The following is a 4887-nucleotide window of genomic DNA, read 5'->3' as shown; positions in this document are numbered from 1 at the left end:
TGAGGCGGCTGCTGCAGCCCCCAGGGAGGGCGGGCGGTTAACCCCTTCGCCGCCGCCGCGGGGGGAGGAGGAGGTGGGGGAGAGCTGCGGCGGCTGCTGCAACCGGGGGCAGCTCAGGGCTATGGCGTGGGGGGAGGTGTAGAAGGGAGCGGGGCTTGCAAGGACAACGGACTCCCTCAGCCCTGCCTGGCTAGGAATGCGGGTGGCTTCCGACTTTTTGGGGAGCAGGAATTAAAGTGGGGGGTGCACCCTGGTCTGGAGCTTTACCAGGGCACCCCTGGGACATTGGCGACGCATAGGGGGTGCACGCGGGTGTGGCGCACCCTAAGTGTGGCAATGCACCCCTGAGTGGGGCGGTGCACCCGAGTGTGGCTGTGCACCCCCTGAGAAAAGGTGCTGCTGACACTGCCGGTGGCACCCACAGGTAGTCGTTTCTCGCCACCGACACTGCTGGCAGTGTCTGCGGGCGGTCTGCGATTGCTGCTGGCCAGCAACGACACTGCCGGCAGGTGGTCACCAAGCTCACCTCTGGGGGCACGCGGTGTTGATGCCTTGGAACAACCAGAAACAACGGTCACGAGTGATGGAGAGCCGGCGTAGGCTGGGCATCAGAAAGAATCCAGGGAGGTGGTGCTCTCCCCTACCCTGGGGGTCTTCAAGAGGAGACTGGACAAGCACCTGGCTGCAGTCACAGGACCCCAGCACCCTTTTCTGCCCAGGGTAGGGGGGTTGGACTCGATGATCTTTTAAGGTTCCTTCCAACCCTAAAATCTATGAATCTAGGGTGGCCATCATAGATGGCCCACATAGGGTGGTCCAGCTGTCCTCTGTCCTCTATTGATATGAAACCAGATGCCTTTATGTCCTCTATTTCTCTGTTCGGAGAAAAATAGAGGACATAAAGGCACCCGGTTTCATATCAGTAGAGGACAGTAGCAGAAAACTGGAATGTCCTCTGTGATGGCCACCCTACCTGGATCCACCCCAGTATACTGTACTCCAGCGGTTCCCAGTCTGTGGTGCGGGTGCCACCAGTGGTACGCAGACAACCTGTCAGTGGTAGGCGTTAACAGATTTATTGCAATTACTTTATATGACAAAAATTTGCTGGTGGTACTTAAGGTTGTATCATTTTAAATTGGTGGGGTGCAGTCTGTCAGAGTTTGGGAACAGCTGCTCTACTCTACCTGATTCCTTCTAAGCCCCCTTGCTCCCCGGGGGATTAATGACCTTCTCTGCATTTTTAATGGTCTGGCTGTTCCTCTAATTAAGCCTTTGTTTCCTCTGCAATCCTGGGAGTGGGTCCTTTAAATGCAGCTCCCAGTTCACAGCCCTGCAGACTGTTTTAAACTCTAGCCAGAAACATCCACTCAGGTGAACCTCAGTTCAGGGGTGGAAATAACTTTCAGTGATGCACCGAGGAAAGCTCGATTTGGCCGTGTAAATCTGAGAGACAAATATTTGATTCTAATGACTACAGGACTAAAGAAACAACATCTTTTCATTTTTTTTAAGTTAGTTTGCTGTGTGTGTTTATACACAAGCTCTAGACAATTAATGCATATTCCAGTAAAGTTATGTTTCTGCTTTGAATAATGCAGGCCTAGGTTCCTAACTTACTGAAGTTTATTTTTACCTTGAGGAAAATGTGTGTTGTGTTTTATGGGATGATGCACCTGCACTCCCCTTTTCAAAGCCCTAGAAGAACGTATGCTTTGGTTAGTGTACAAGGTACAAATCTACCTCACCCACGGGCAGATCCAGGATTTTGAAAAGGGGGATACAGATGGTGTGGCACAGCATCACCTGTAACACAACACATACTCTTCTCCAGTTAAAGAAATACAAGATGCTTTTCTGATATGCTTGGGAGCAGTTTAAGATCAAAGCAAATACAAATATAACTTTTGTAATGTGCAAGATTATATTTAAAGTTTTTTTAAAAACACAACAAACTAGGCACGCACACACAAAAAATACATCATTGGTCCCCTCTCTTGTGTATGGCCTCAGAAATCAGCTTCCAAATCTCTGAGCCACTGCTTGGCATTACCGTTCAATGTGCAGATTCCAGCTGCCCCATCTGGGCATTTGTAAAGACTGCAACTTTCAATTAAGTGCTTGCTGTTTGTTGGACACTGCAGTCACACGGGGCTGTCCAAAATGTACATCTTGTGAAGTGCTGTTTTGAAGCGTCCGTGTCCATATCTCAATGTGTTCAGCTTGACCCAAGCTTCTCTGTCAAAGTTGTACCTAAAGGGGGACTTGTTTAGTGTTGGTATAAAACGCTATAGAAATAGGTCTGATCTTTCTCAGCAATCAGCCCACTCCATTGCTGCCCATAGGTTTGGTTGGGCATCCTCAATCTCTTCCAGGAGCTTGTGGGCTTCATGTAAAAAACTGGGTTTTGGCTTTTAAGCCTTCATCTATTCAGGTCTTCAGTTAACAGGTGATGGAGCAGGTGATTTCTGTCATCTCTTGCCTCTGTAGGCAGTAATGATGTTAGAGTTTTTCTTATATCTAATGCCCGAGAGTACAGGGAGTGCATCTGAGTATATGTTGTGTAGCCTGTTATGAGTCTCAGTGCACTGCTAACTGCAATGTCAAGCTTTTTAGTGTGACAGCTTGATCACACAGGAGCACAATATTCTGCTGGGGCGTATACAAGTGTGGTGGTTCTGAGCACTTTGAAGTTGGCACCGTGTTGGGCCGGCTAACCATCTTAAGGCAACTATCTGTGCAGAGTTTACTGCTGACCTCCTGAATACGATGTTTATAGGTGAGGGAACTGTCTAATGCGATTCCTAGGTAGCTTGGGGCTACGCTTATGGGAAAGGATGGGGTTCCCTACTCTGATATGCAGCTTGCCCCTGGCTTGACAACTATCCAGGTGGAAGAATGATGATACCGATTTACTGATGCGCAACTTTAAGCACCGCTTGTGAAGACAGTCAATGATAAATTCCATGTCAGTACTCAGGATCATGTCACTTCCTTGGGCTACTATGGCCATACCGTCTGCGTACATGTATTGCTTGGATGTTGTATGCCGAAAGTCTGAGACATATGCATTGAAAAGTATTACTGCTAGCACCGACTCTTGTGGGTCATTAGTCCTGTAGGGTCTAGACCCTGAGGGTCATTAGTCCTGTAGTCATTAAAGTTAAATGTAGATCTCTTATTCAGATTCATAAAACAATATCTAAGCCTTCTTGAGCGTTCTGGCAGTGCCTATGCCCGAGTTAATTTACCACACCTAAGTTAAGTGTTTTTAGCTGTAGCTAAAAAAAATCCGCAGGGCTGTGAAATAAAAAAGACATTACCAGGAATAGCTAACAGACAGCAAAATTGCAGAAGAATGGGTAGTTTGAGTGGTGGAACAGAAAGATCATTACAAAGGATAGAGAGTCATTAACACCTGTGGAGTCCTGTGGAGTGGGAGATTAGCCTGAATCAGGGAGATGACAATGAGTCATGAAGTTAATTAATTCTCTCAGCTCTGCCTGGATAGAAATCAAGCTGCCCCTCCCAGCAGTTGGTTTTAAACTTGGGGTGGAGCAGGAATCAAAGGAGGGGTGCAACTGCACCCCCTCCCCCATATCTACCCCTGACCTATCTTCTCCTTGACTTCAGAAAAACAGGACTAACTACCTCTCTGATCTCCAGTGTTGCAGCTGTGCATGCCACATGCTACCTAAGCCCCTCTGAAAAGGCTTGACTGACAAAGCACGGTGCACCTGTTCTCAGGAGCATGTTCATCCCAAACACCATTCTCATACGAGGTGTACAACTTGTCCATCATGTGTAAGATGGAAACTAGAGCATCCTTGAATAAAACACTCTCTCTTAAGGAGAGAAGAGCCGCTTGTGTGATTAGAGGCCTGAAGAGCAAGCCATACAAGGAAAGGATGACAGATATGGGACTGTTCAGCCTAGAAAAGAGAAGACTTCAGGGGGATTTGGTGGCAGCTCACAAATCTATCGGGGTGAGCAGCCAGGGCTAGGTGAACAACTATTCACCAAAGTGCCCCAGGGGTAAACCAGGAGCAATGGTCATAAACTCCCAAAAGGTTTTAGATTGGATATAAGGAAGACCTTCTTTATGGCTCATGTGTCCAGACTCTGGAATAAACTCCCAGCAGTGCAGGCATTTACCCTGAAGATCTTCAAAAGGAGACTAGACCTACACCTTGCCAGGGTTATTTGACCCCAAGAGTCTTGCTGGACCTGATGATCTCACGAGGTCCCTTCCACCCCTAAACTTCTGTGAACCTGTGAGTAGCCCCTCTGTTTAAACTGCAAGCTTTTGTGTAGGAGCAAGACCAGGGTCCCAGCCTGGGAGCTGGTTCCTTGCTTTCAAATACACTTTGTAAAGAAAACATTGTCCACTGAATCAAGCAAGTCAAGTGACATCCTTTCTAGCTGCATCCATAACAACCCTCTGCTCAAATTAGGTTCTCTGAGCCAACTTATGGTAAATACTCATTTTATAGTAATTTTTTGTTGTATCACTGACCCTGCATGTTTAAAAATTATGCAGTCAGCCTGCAATCATCATGAGTAATGAGATTTAAAAATAAATCAATCAATCCAGAATCTTCTCATTTGCTTCCTGTTCTTGAATATCTTGATAGAGATTTTAAAACTTTTTTTCTGCAGTGAGGAAGATTAGAAATTTACTTCCAGCATCCAAAATGAAAGTGACCTTTGCAGACATTACATTCATCATGATTATTGGTAACATACCACAGCTTAAATCATTTTAGCATACATAAAATGGCAAACCAGCAGCACATTTAATGTGGAACATTAACACTTAATTCAGATGTGGATCCTAATGTGAAACATCTTTGTGGCTAGTTAGGGTACTTTAAACTGAATGTGCAT

This window comes from Gavialis gangeticus, unplaced genomic scaffold (genome assembly GCF_001723915.1).
Source record: "Gavialis gangeticus isolate Ggan-Ray unplaced genomic scaffold, GavGan_comp1, whole genome shotgun sequence".
Taxonomy (NCBI): domain Eukaryota; kingdom Metazoa; phylum Chordata; order Crocodylia; family Gavialidae; genus Gavialis; species Gavialis gangeticus.
The sequence above is the reverse complement of the archived record's forward strand: the minus strand, read 5'-3'. Positions refer to the sequence as shown.